The sequence below is a fragment of the Acinonyx jubatus genome, chromosome A1 (assembly GCF_027475565.1).
Source record: "Acinonyx jubatus isolate Ajub_Pintada_27869175 chromosome A1, VMU_Ajub_asm_v1.0, whole genome shotgun sequence".
NCBI lineage: Eukaryota > Metazoa > Chordata > Mammalia > Carnivora > Felidae > Acinonyx > Acinonyx jubatus.
Window position 1 is genome coordinate 168,714,165 of NC_069380.1, and position 13,741 is coordinate 168,727,905.

The 13,741-nt window shown below is 39.3% G+C and overlaps 1 protein-coding gene across 2 annotated transcripts in view; it reads left to right on the forward strand.

Annotated features, from left to right (window-relative positions):
- CAMK4 (calcium/calmodulin dependent protein kinase IV) overlaps window positions 1-13,741 on the forward strand; it is a 215,498-nt gene that overhangs the window by 171,712 nt on the left and 30,045 nt on the right. The gene's annotated exons all lie outside the window — the stretch shown is intronic.

Sequence of the window (13,741 nt, forward strand, 5' to 3'; positions counted from 1 at the left end):
CAACCTAATAGAATTCATCACTAGCATACATACAATACCAGAGTAGATTTGGTTATGCACTATAAAATGGAGCTGACCAATCTATGCTTTATTCACTTTCCAGCATGCTCTCCAAGGGCAGCTATATTGTTTAATATTGTCTTAAACAAAGAGCAGGATGAGTTGAGTTCACCAAGTTTCTTGAACGCAGAACCACACAAGGTTATGAATTGGGATGGACATAGGACATTCTAATCCAGAGGGATTAGGAGAGATTTCCTATTACAGCCCTGATAGTTTTACCATTTCATTTGTTTAACAAAAATAAGTACCAGTATGTGGTAAACCTTAGAATGAGTTCGAGCTGTTCCCTGGGGTTTTGTGTCTGTTCGTTGAGGCCTGTCATAGAGCCTCGTTCAGCCCATAATTCTGATCATTCATTCATTCACTCTTTCATTCATTTTTTCACAGACATTTATCGAAAACAAACCAGACCTTTTGCCTAGAGTCTGTGGGTACAAAGGTGAATAAAATAACCCCTTCTCTCAAGGAATTTATCTATTACTTTGATAGACAAGTACACAATTATATCAGAGTATTATATCAGAGTATTACAGGGATATGAAGAAAAATGCTACTGGGAGAGGCAGAGAAACTGATATTTGCTTTGCTTGGGAGAAATCACACAGAGGAAATGGTGTATAATCTGGGTTATGAAGTAGTGTTCCAGGTACTATTGCCACGTTAACAAATTATCCCCAAACATACGAGCTTAAAACAACCACTTTATTGTACTCACATATTCTCTGTGTCAAGACTTTAGACAGGACATGGTGGGAATGATGGTTATCTCTGCTCTGTAATGTCTGGAGTTTGGGCTGGGAGACTCAAAGGTTTAGTGGTTTGATGTCTGGAAACAGGAATCAGTTACAGGTGTCTTCACTCACATGTCTGGCAGTTGAAATGTCTGCCACACAGGACCTCAGCAGGGACTATCAACTGGAAAAGCTATATACATGGCTTCTGTGTGTTGCCCAATGTTCTTAAAGCAATGCAGCCATAGGATTGTAAGACTTTTTGTGTGGCAGCTTAGGGATCTAAAAATAAGGATTTAGCGCACAAGGTAGAAACTGCATTGGTTTTTATGATCTAACCTCAGAAGATACACACCTTCACTTCCACTGCATTCTGTTGGTTTCCAACAAGTCACAGACCAGATTCAAGGAGAATTAGACTCCACCTCTAGATGGGAGGTGGCAACATTCTGGAAGAGCATTTGGATGTGTAATATTGTTGCAAGAATCTTTAGAAAATACAGTTTGGCACATGAAAGCTTATTATTACTTAGGAACCAAGTGGGAATATGTATGGGATGATTTAGGAATAGTAAGTAAGGCTGTGGGTGTAGTCAGTGCATGGTAAGAATGTCCCAGGATAATGCACAGTGAGAAATTGGGAGCAAATTTTGAAGGGCCTTTTTTTCATACTGAAAATACTAGACTTTAACTTATAGGCAACGAGGAGCCCTTAAGAATGGGTTGTTTTTGTTTTTAAACTAGAGGATTGAAATGAGTTAACGTGTGTTGCAGAAAGATGATCTAGGTGTAGGGATGTGGGGGGGGGTGGTTAGGAGACAGATGTTCATAGTGCAGGTAGAGAATATGAAGGCTTATGTACTCAGTGGTGACAGGGTAAATGGAAAGAGTAGATGTGGGATGTATTTTGGAGGTGGAATTATGACTGACCAAGACTACTGAGAGAAAAGAGGACTGAAATAAATGGGAATGCCTAAGAAGCGCCAGCACTTGGCTGCTTTGCTGCAGGTGCATTCCTCTAGCCCTGGGATGCTCTACAGATCAAGCTTACATGGATCTCACAGCTGGCCAGTCCTAATCATGCCTGTTGATCCGGTCATGGGAGATGGTAGTCACCTGCTGCTTTTCCCATACATTCTGTTGACAATGCTGAAGGCGTCACAGGCTAGAGGTCAAGTGTAAAGACAAGGGTAGCAGCAGGTCTCCAGAGCAGATATGACACAAAGGTAGAGTATTCACTCTGAAGTTCTTACTTAAATATTTATGTGTTGATTCTGAATTTTCTGAGCAGTGGAGAAGAGCAAATTCATGCCGTTTAATTTTTCTTTGCAAAGGAGAGCTGTGATCAGAATACCGTTTTCTTTTTTTAATGACTGGCTCTTCTTTGTCCTGTTAGATTTTTAAAGAGATTCAAACTTCCTCCTACCAACTCCTGAGACATTATCAATTAGCCACACACAGCCCATTGAACACAGCATAGCTGTAATTAAACTAAATTACTATGCAGTAGCTTTCATTACACAATGACACAGTTTTTGTTAGGACCATAGAGAGAGTTTAATTACATGTCTAGACACCCCCTGAATTCAGAGCGGCAGTATTGTCTTTTTCTGTTTAAAAGAGAGTTTTGGCTTTTGGTGATTGCATTTTTTGAAAGACCAAATGGTAAGATATATTAGGGGTTCTTTATTTTTTTTAATTCCACATTCTACTTTCATGCATATGTGATTTAGGAGCCATTTATACATCTGTGGATATATTTTCCAAGAAAAATGCATAGATTTTTCACTCTTTGAAAATCTTTGATATTTGATATACATTTTACTTAATCCAAAAGCTTTCTTTCTCTAATATACCTGCAAATATCCACTTGACTTATTAACATATAAAGCATGTAATCTGAAGTACAGTCATCTATTATAATATTTCCAGCTTCCTCTTCCTTGTGAGGAATTTCAACACTTTGCCTGAGCATAGAGTGCTTTCTACCTTTATCCTCAGTCCTGCTCATTCAAGCCTCTCTGTAGACTCTATTCTCTCTGCTGGACCAGAGCACACAGGTTCAGGAGCTCCTGTGTTTCTTTTGTTCCCCAACCTGATCTCTTCTTTCTCGTTACAGAAATGTGTTTGCTGCCTCTTTCTCTGTAACTCCAGATGATTTTTGGACCTTTCCCCCAGTTACGTACCATCTCCTGAATACAGCTTCCATTTAATTGGCCAAGCCTTTCCATAGCCTCCATTCCTTAATTCTCATCTCTCCTGAAATCTGGCTGTATGCATTGTAAATAAGAGGATGAAATTATCACATGCTTACCCTTTCTAAGCATTCTCAACAGCCCCTTGGAAAGTTGTCCCACAGCATGCACTTGCTCCAGTCTTATATACAAAAACCTTTTATTTATTGATATATTTGTTGATTACATGTACATTGTTTCAGATTTCATTTTTGTACTCTTTTAGCATGAGACTTGTCTGTTTAAATCAGGACACATCACTTTTTCCATTAATTTTTTGCATGCATAATTTAGAATGATAATCTTTCATTTAATAATTGCTCTTGAAAACAATGATAAGTGTTTCATTGAAGAGTGAATGTTTTGGATTTGGAGTTGAATCTAAGGAAAATAGTATAGATAAAATTATACTTGCCACCAGCACTATCTAGACCATTCTTGTAAATGTGTACTTAGTAGACTTTGTAACATGCACATATATAAATAGACAGGAAAATGAACTTCCAGCCTGTTGAAAGTATCCCTGTTCCCTCACTCTGATTTTGCACATGAGGAGACTCATACCAAAATCAGAAACAAGAGCTGGAGTATGACGGTTTTTCATGACCTCTTTGCCTATCAGGTGTTCTAATCTTGACACCTCAGGTTTCCCTACCCAGTGGCATTCCTAATTATCCTTTCTGTCAGCATCCTGCCCCTTTTCTCCATGACATTGCTACTCCAAAATTCCCATCTTTGTTTTATCCAGACACTCCTAAGCCACACCCCAAATCTAAAGCAGAGATGCTCCCATGGGACACTTACCACAGGGACAGCACAGGCTCAGTGCTCTTCAAGGGCACCACTGCAGGGCCCAGCAGGGCACCTTCATTTACAAACAGACGACTTTGGCTTGCCCACTGTTCATTAACGTGTCATTACAGCTGGCCAAATCACTATTCACTTCCATTTTCTCACACTGACAAGTCCAGTTTTTGAATGTTTTAGACATGAAGGAAACTGAAGAGAAAACTAACAGATGAATTTTCAGCTGTCTTTGCCCAAGCTCCCCTGAGTAGGCATATGTTGTGTTGGGTATTCAGATCAACTTCAAAGGATGTAAAGAAATTAATTCAGCCATAACTATCAATGCTACCTTAGAAGAACAAAAACTATATAAGTATTCAAGATGTCATTATGAGGTTGACACCCTTTTGCCTGATCTTACAATTAAAATGTTCTTATTGGGTTTTGGCTTTTCCCAGAGTGATGCTGTAAATCTCATAGCACCTTTGAGGTGGCTAAGTATTATTATCCAATCAGTGTAGATGGCACAGATGCTATGCCTTATTTCAGTTAAATGTATCAAAGTGATGTTGCTATGGAAATGTAGTGCCACAGTGTAGGCACAAAATTTTAACTTCTATCAAAGATTAATAATGGCAAATGAGTATCCTTTGCAGATTATGACCATTCTTTGAGTATCTATAAGTTAATGACTCAAAAGTAGAACAACATACATGTCTATAGGAAAATTGAGTTTATCAATCATTCAAAAATATTTCTTGAGTACATATTTAGTACCTGGCACTGTGCAAGAAACTAGATATCTGAGGAACCAGATCCAAATTTCCTTGTCTTCCTGGGTTTTCAGTCTAGTGAGGGAGGCATCCTAATCATAAAGCTTGTAAAGAAATAGGCATGTTGTAAAGAAAAGTAGGAGGCATCCATGAAGGCACATAAGTGTGGGCGCATATGTTAGTTTGGAAATACAGATACAGCCTCCCTGAAGAATTGACATTATAGTTGAGGCCTGAGGATGTGGGGGGCTGGCCAGGTAGAAACATGTAAAAAAGCATTCCAGAAAGTGGGGGCAGTCAGAAAGGGATGCTGAGATGGGGGGAGGGGAGGGAATGGGGCTTGAGAGAAATTGAAAGAAAGTCAGTATGGGAAGAACAGAGCAAGAAAGGGGGAAATAGCAGGATATGAGGCTGGAGGGGAAGGCTGGAGCCAGGTGACCAAGGCCTTGAAAGCTAGGATACAGTAATGGGAAACCATTGAAGAGCTTCCCAAGGAGAAGAAGTGGCCTGATTACCTATGTTGCTGTGTGGAGAATAGATTGAAGGTAGGGCCTGTTGGAAATCAAAGAGGGTTAAGGGAATACTGTGGTGGTCTAGCTAAGCTCATGGCAATGCCATGGAGAAAGGCAAAGTGATTCTGGAGACATTTTGGAATTAGAATTCACAGCACACTACTATGACTTGGATGGAGGCTACTGGGGGAGAAGAGAGAAACAGTTTCTGACTTGAACACTTGAGTTGATTGAGACATCACATTTTGAGGTGGGAAGAACGGAAAGAATAGGGCTGGAAGACGCTCAACAGTTCAGTTTTGGACGTATTGAACGTAAGGTGTCTGTGAAACAGCCAGCTGGAAATGAGACCTGGGCAGGTGGATATATGGGCCTGGAGCTTAAGAAAACATCACTTTGAATTAGAACATGCTTTTTAGATAGTATCATGGAATAGTCTTTGCAGTCTTAAACTACTAGCAATATTAATGGCATCATGTGTTTAGTTCATATGAGACCAGACATAGTTACCATCTCAATGTACATATTCATATTCGGAGAACATCATTCATAGTAGATGCATGGTATTCAGGACAAGCCAACATGAAATGCCTGCCAATTATATAAAATTTATGTTTTTAAAAATTCATTACCCAAGTAATATATAATGTTTATAGTTAACTTTCATATAATAAAAAACTAAAATTGGGACACCTGGGTGGCTCAATTGGTTAAGCATCCAACTATTGATTTAGGCTCAGGTCATGATCTCATGGTTCGTGAGTTCAAGCCCCACATCAGGCTCCACACTGACAGTGAGGAACCTGCTTAGGATTCTCTCTCTCTCTCTCTCTCTCTCTCTCTCTCTCTCTCTCTTTCTTCCCCTCCACACTTGTGGTCTCTTTCTCTCTCAAAATAAATAAACTTAAAAAAAAAAACTTAAAAAGGGGCATCTGGGTGGCTCAGTCAGTTGAGTGTCCAACTTCAGCTCAGGTCATGATCTCACAGTTCGTGAGTTTGAGCCCCACATCAGATTCTGCACTCAGAACCTGGAGCCTGCTTTGGATTCCATGTCTCTCTCTCTCTCTCTCTCTCTCTCTCTCTCTCTGCTTCTCCCCTACTTGCACTCTTTCTCTCTCTCTCCCTCAAACATTAAAACAATTTTTTAAAATTTAAAAAAAAAGAAAAAACTAAAATTAATTATAACCCTACCCACAATTTTTTTACACACATGTGTACTTTTGGGGAGGCTATAAAAAGTAGCTGGAGGGAAAGGAATAGACAGACAAGCTCAGGAAGAGTTTATAGCAGAAGAGAAGGCTACAAGCACAGTAGTAGATATCTAATTTAAGAAGCAGAGTCAGAAACAAAATTCGTTTATTTATTCATAAACTTATACTTCCCAAATGTTTATTGAGCATCTGCCGGGCGCCAAGTCCTGTTTTAAATTCCAAAGCAGGAATCACAGACTGTAGGGTGTTTTGTTTGTACCCTGCACAGGCTTTTAAAATTTTCAACTTAAGTGCCAACATTTAAAATTTGTAATATTTTACATTAAAAAATCTGAATTTCTATCTTTCCTTTAAAATCAGAAGAGCGAGGGACACCGGGGTGGCCCAGTCGGTTAAGCATCCAACTTCAGCTCAGGTCATGATCTCACAGTCCATGAGTTTGAGCCCCGTGTCAAGCTCTGTGCTGACAGCTCGGAGCCTGGAGCTGCTTCAGATTCTGTGTGTCCCTCTCTCTCTGCCCCTCCCCCACTTCTTCTCTGTCTCTTTCTCAAAAACAAATAATAAAACATTTTTTAAAAATCAAAAGAGCTAGCAACATGGGGCCTGCATTCCTGCCTGGCTGAATCTGAGTCGCCTTCTCCTTGTAAGGAGTCATGCTCTCCAGGGGCAGATGCAGTCCCTAGGACTTCCCAGTGCCTTCCTTTTATTTTACACTCTGCCAACTTCCTTCATTCTTTTAGGGTGTCTTCCTGACCCCTGGAGAGTTTTTGGTCCCTGCTCAAGAGATGCAAAATCAAATGCAACGTTGTTGCTACCCTGCATGACCAAAGTGATGGAAAGATGCTGAAGATTTTAAGCAGGGGAATGACGTGACCAAAACTGCACTTTTTAAAAATGATTGTCATGGCAGTGTGGAGCATGGGCTGCATGGGAACAACCCTGGAAGTTGGGGAGCTGGTAATTAAGCTAGTCACCAGAGTAATCAAGAGGGAAGCCATGTTTGTGGCCTGGCTGAAGGCAAGAGCGGATAAGTAGGAACAAGAGGCCAATACATGAGGCACTAAGGAGCGAGAGCTACTTACTGTCATGGGTCATGGACTGGACGTGTTGGTAAAGGAGATGGAGAAGTTAGGTAAACCCAGGTTTCTGGCTTGATCAAAAGGATGCTGTCATTCATTGGGTTTGGAAATACAGGTACAGCAGGAGTAAATTCAGGGTAAAGACTAAATTGATTTTGGACATGTTGACCTTGAAACATGTGTGAGACATTCAAATGGAATGGGAAGTAGAAAGTTCTCTCAAATCAGAGCCACAGAGAAGTTGGGGAAGGCAATAGAGATTTGGGGCACATTGGATAAGTGATACCTTTATTTGTGGCTTTAGATGAGCTGAACTCTGGAAACCAAAGGAAAAGCAGAAGGGTGCTGAGCAAGTCTTGAGACGGAGGGCTTGGGGAGGAGACTGAGGGGGGAGCATAGGTGAGGAGCACCATGAGGCCAGTGTGGCAAGAGCCCCAGGCAATGAGAGTCCAAGTGAGAGACAAGTCCGTGTGCTCAGAGGCCAAACAGGTCAGATAAAGAGTCAGAAAGTGTGTGTTAGGTTTGATGAGGTCAGAAATGAAACAATAGTGTGTTGAAAGAAAATGAGAGGGAAGAAAATGGAAATGGGGAGTGGAGACTGAGGAGAGTTGGGTATAGCTGAGTGCAGCTAGAGCAGGAGGGGAATGTGTGTATTTGAGAGACCATGGAGGTGATGGTTGATTTCTTTTTCCTGTTTCCTTTTGATGGTGATACTGTTCATTCTGGAGGTATGTGTATGATGAAAGCAAAAAAAGAGGGAATAGCAGACGTGGGAGAAAAGGCAGTAGTGATGGGGCAGTGCCTCTGAGTAGGGAGAGGGGTGTGGAGGAGGACCCTGAGCGGCACCCAGGGGCACCCAAGGACGGCTCCTGAAGAAGAGCCCCGAGAAGGAGAATGGAGCATAAGGGAAACAACAGGCTGTGAAATGCTCCTCTTTATCAGTGACAAATACTATTTATCGTAGTAATTCTTTGTGTTACAATGGATAACAGATATAGTAAGAATGCTTCAAATCCTAATTGGCATATACTTTTTTTCACTTCTGACTTCTAAATGCGCTTAGAAACTGTGAACACAGATACAGCAACTTAAGTCTGTATTTCCCTTAGACCTATTTCAAGGGTGAAGAAGACTAATATATATTACATTCTATTACTCTGTGATTTATCATTGCATCTTCTTGGGAACAGGATCTGTGGCAAATTAAGTGAAAAAGGCATACAAAGTAAAGCTATTAAAGTGGAAAAGGGAATTTTAAAAAAGAGAGAGGGAGAAGTAAATATTCTAAACCAGGCTAGTAATTGTAACTGAAACCTCTTGTACATTGAGTTTGGGGCCACCAAAACAGAAGAAGAAAATGTGATGAAATAAAAAGCAAATATTTTCCCATTAAAGTATTCTTTGGCACTTCAGGAAAGAGCAAGTTTTCCAAATCTCAAAGGATTTCGGATGTAATTTATTGTACAAGAGACATGGAACAACAGTGGTAGGGTGCTCCTAACAGCTACCATTTATAGAACAGAATGTCCACTCCATGCTAAGTGTCTCCATGCCTAACCTCTGATTCTCAGTGCAACCTTCAAAGTGGGTGCTACAGAGAGGGAAACCGGGAGGTGAAGGGTAGACAGATTGTTCCAGGTCACACAGCTAATAAATAGCATGCTTGGGGGTATATGGCCCCAAAGTGCCTCTCATGGTGTTATTCTTCAATAATTATTTCAAAAACAATGCCACAAAAACCTTCTTATGCTTGTTTCTTTTATCAACCCTTCCTCAAAACTGAGGGTATAATACTGAAACAGAACTTAGCAAAGGTATGCCCTTGGTACCAGTGCATTAAATGCATCATTGCCTAATCCTTAAAAACGTACCTGTTGCCTATCTTAATTACTCTGCGTATAAAATATTTGTCATTTTATGCTTTTTTTCTAAAAAGATAATATACTTTTTAAAAATTGAGCCAGTAAATTAATTGTGCTTCTCTGCCTCTTCCTTTCCCTCCTCCTTTTCCTTCTTTTTATTCCTTAAAGTTTTAAGTAAATTCATATATACCTAGTTATCTGCTCTTCCAGTTTCTTTATTAAAATAGGTTACAATTAGTCACGATTCAGTAGTTAAATGCTACAGTTGTTGTCAGATTTATTATTTCCTGTCCATTAAATTGTTAGGTTATAGAGGTCTTCTTCCAAAACGGTGTTTAGTTTTCAAGGTTTCCTCATTTGTGTTTGGTTTACTTTAATTATGATTACTTTGAACACTTGGTTTGTTCTGGAATATCTAGTTATCTCAAGTTTCTCAATGTCTCTAATCCTTTTGTCTGTTTGTATTGAATCCCCATGATTTAAATGATCAGTAGCTAAGATCAGCAGCATCTTGATAAGGTCTCTTTCTCCATAATTAGATATTTTTTAATCAGTTCTGTATCATTAATATGATATCATAAAATGTCTTTGTACAATTCCCCATGAGTACACAATTTTGAGGGGCATTTTTCCCCTTAATTTCTTTTTCACTTCTCCGTGTGCAGTGATCTTGATGTGTCGAGATAAGATTAGTGCTTGGTGAGATTAGAAGTGTGTATTTCATTTAAAACCCCGTTTAAAAATAAAGGGCAGTGTGCCTATTATTCAGCCCTTAAACTGCTCTTTTTATATCCTCAGATGCTCTGAGACAGAAATTTTCAAAGTACAGTCTGAGGATTCCTGGAGGGTCCCTGAGTTGCCTTTCAGAGGGTCTGTGAGGTCAGAAGTATGTTGTCATAATATGAAGACATTTCTCTTCACTTATGAAAGTACAGTGGAATATTCCAGAGTCTGAATGATGTGTGATTTTGCAGTAGACAGTGCAGAAGCAGATAAGAGAATCTAGCCATCTTCTATTAAACCAGAAATTAAAGAAATTTGTAAAGTTTTAAGACAATAGCACAGCACTCACTATTTTTTGTTTTAGAAAATAGTTATTTTTATTAGAAAATGTTTATGTTCATGTGTCATTAGTTTATTGTTTTTTTTTAAATAAATTAGGATTTTTTTTAATTTCTCAGTTTTAACTACTAACATAGTAACTAATGTTAGATATAACTCACATAAGCAAAAGCTCTTTGAGGTCCTCAATAATTGTTTTTACTCTAACAGGGTCCTGAGACCAAAAGGTTTGAGATCTGGTGTTCTAAAAGGTTGCTGCTGCTTCTAACAATTGTATCTTTTTGGGGGAAGGCAAAAGATCATGCTCCACCTTTTCTTTTTTGCTTGGCTTCCTGACTAGAGATAATGTAAAAGGTAAAAGTATTAACTATAGGTTAAAAGCAGTCAGTGGGTCTAAGCAAAAATAAAATAATGATTCCTGCCATTTTTGTCAGTCGAATACATTTAAATGACTCCTACAACATTTGTACATGATTATATCTCGACTTTTAATAATCTTTATGCACCAAGTAATTGATAGTAATTAATCCCTGCCTATATTTTTAAAAGCCAGGATCATGACCTTCAGTATTTCATTGCTTTATTTTGTCTTTAAATTTGTTCTTCGGTTGGTGCATAGCTCCTAAGTCTATTATTTTCTCTAAAAATTTTCTTCTGTTATCTGGTCTAGCTCTCCTTTATGAAGTGCCAAATGGTGCCATTTTGTTTTGATTTGTGTTAATTTGGACTTAGAACACAAAACTACCATTTCTGTTCTAGAAAGCCAGAACAGTAGTTGGTGAACATCTTTAAATAATTAGTACTTTGCTAAACCAATACTTGTAAGTTTATCTCATTTGCTGCTGTTATTGTGTTGCTATCTTCACTGTCATTTTCTTCCCAACGGAATGGAGCTTCTAAATTGGGTTAGACTGTGGGAAAGCAATATTTTCTCTTGATCCCAAACTGCAATTCTTAGGTGTGTTCCAAAGCAACTGTATGAGAAACTTGTGTTGTTGCCTTCAAACTCAGCTTATACAACATACATCATCTTCCTCCTCAGGGATCTGGTGGGTTTTCCCTGGGTGTCACTCAAGGCTGAGCATGGCCCTCTGCCTTCTCACTTCTCCTCCCCTGCCATTACCTTCCCTCTCCTTCCATCATGTTCCTCTCCTCTCCATCTTTGTGATTTTCCTTTCATTCCCACCCCACACAGTCCAGCATCTGCTTGGGAGTCACATAATAGACAAGGCTATGGCCTCCACTTCTGGACACCTACGTCTGAACCTCACTCAGCTCCACACATCTAGTTGTGACATTGAGCACATCTCTTGGCCTCTCTCTGCCTCGGTTTTCTTATTTGCAGAACAAGGGTTATAGGATTTGCAAGTACGAGGTGTTTGTAATAGTGCTTAGAGTATAGGACGTGCATAGGGCACGTATGGTATTATTGTCTATATGTGATCATTATCTACTGTAAGGAGTGAGCTCAGCCTGGTGAGACATGAGCAAAAGCAATTTTATTTTATCTCACCATTGTCCTGGCAGATCCACTCTGAACCCATTCCTCTCCTTCATGAATAAAATTTCAAGCTATTCCCATAGCTTTTCCAGGCACTCTTGCATAAGGAAAAGACAAAAATTTTAGACTCATCCAACTTTTAAATGTCTTCCTTCCCCCAACGTGGACATGAGAGATCTATAATTTCTAAATATAGGAGATAGGAATATTTGTTAGTTTCTTCTCTTCCTCCTGCTTTTTACCCACCAACTGATTGTGTTCCTTCTAAAGTTGCTGTGAGGGTGACAGGAGAGGGAGAGGAGAAGGACAGTGAAGAAAGGTGTCACCAGACTGCTACAGTTATGATCTGGCATCTGTGATCTCTGGGGATGGCAGGTTACAATGCCTAGGGTTCTTTCCCTATGGGACACCACTGATGGCTCTACAGAGACCCATTGCGGGGGAGTTCTCTCACCTCAGGTGCTCTGAGGAGTCACTGGTTCCTCAACTGCCTGCTGTCACCTTCCCCATGTTCTGCTTCCTGTGATGCTGAAATGAGATGGCATCACCCCAGCAGGAAACATTCTTCAGGGAGACTCATGTCTGGTTCTGGTTCCCTTCTGCACAGTCCACATTGAACCCTCATGAGATAACTGCACTTATGTTCAGCTATTCTTTGAGAGTAGCTGAATCTCATTGGGGCCCTCTCTCCTCACTCACCTACTCCAACTATCTCTTTTTCATGAGTGAGCTGGATATCAATTCCTGTTTCCCCGAATCACTGACATGTCAAGCACCACAAATTGTGACCTTGAAGCTATCCACCTTCTGTTACCTGGCTTGCAAAGAGAGAAGGCTCCTTCCCTTCCCATAGAAGATAGGAAAGGAGAAATACTGAAGTACACTGGCAACTTTTTCTCCCAACCCAACAGAAAAATGGGCAAAGGATATAAACAGGCAGTTCATAGAAGAGGAAAACCAGTAAGCATGTACTATACCAGTAAACAGAGAAAGGCAAATTTAACCAAACCTAAGATACAGTATTTACACGGAAGCCCAGCAAAGGTTAAAAATACAGATTTGGTGAAGATGTCAGGAAAACATAAATATTCACACTGTTGATGTGAGTAGATATTGATGGAGTCTTTTCAGAGAATGATTTTGCAGTATTTATTAAAATTTAAAATCTACTTTTTGACCCCACCATACCTGCTTCCAGGTATCTGTCCTAGAGAAACACCAGCAAAACTAGCCAAATATCCAAGGGATAGAAGGCTTATTATTGCCTTATTTATAATTTTTAAAAACTTGAATGTCCATCAAAAAGGGACTAGCAAAATAAATTATGATGCTTCCAATGAAATGGATACAACAAGTGGTAAAGAGATTGAGCTGTAGTGATTTGTGGAAAAGGTTTCAAAGACATATTGTGTGAAAAAAGCACTATAAAAATTAATATTAATCATGCATTTATATAAGAAAATGGAAAAATCAGGGATATTTCCTTGCATACATACATTCATGTTTGTGAATTCATAGAAAAAAGTTAAAACCATTTCAAACTGATGAGTGATTACTTTTGGAGAGGGATCTAAAACCAGGGGAAGCAGGATCAGGTAAGACCTCCACAATCACAGCGAGAGTATGTTACATGTGTGATAACACATAATTTATGAAATAATTTAAAATATAATAAAATGAGTGGAATTTCTAGAGGTGATCTTTAATTTAAGGTTGTCTCCAATATACTACTCTATATTGATAGCTGGATTTACTAATCCTCAGAAGAGCCTATGAGAGCATTCATCATCTTTAAGCAATATTTATCATATTAAGGATAGTCTTCTATAATAATTACTCACATCTAAATGTCTGTTCAAGCAATAATTAGTAAGTCTTTGCTGTGGTTGTGAGCTTCTGAGATGACACATACAATTATGCTTTTCAG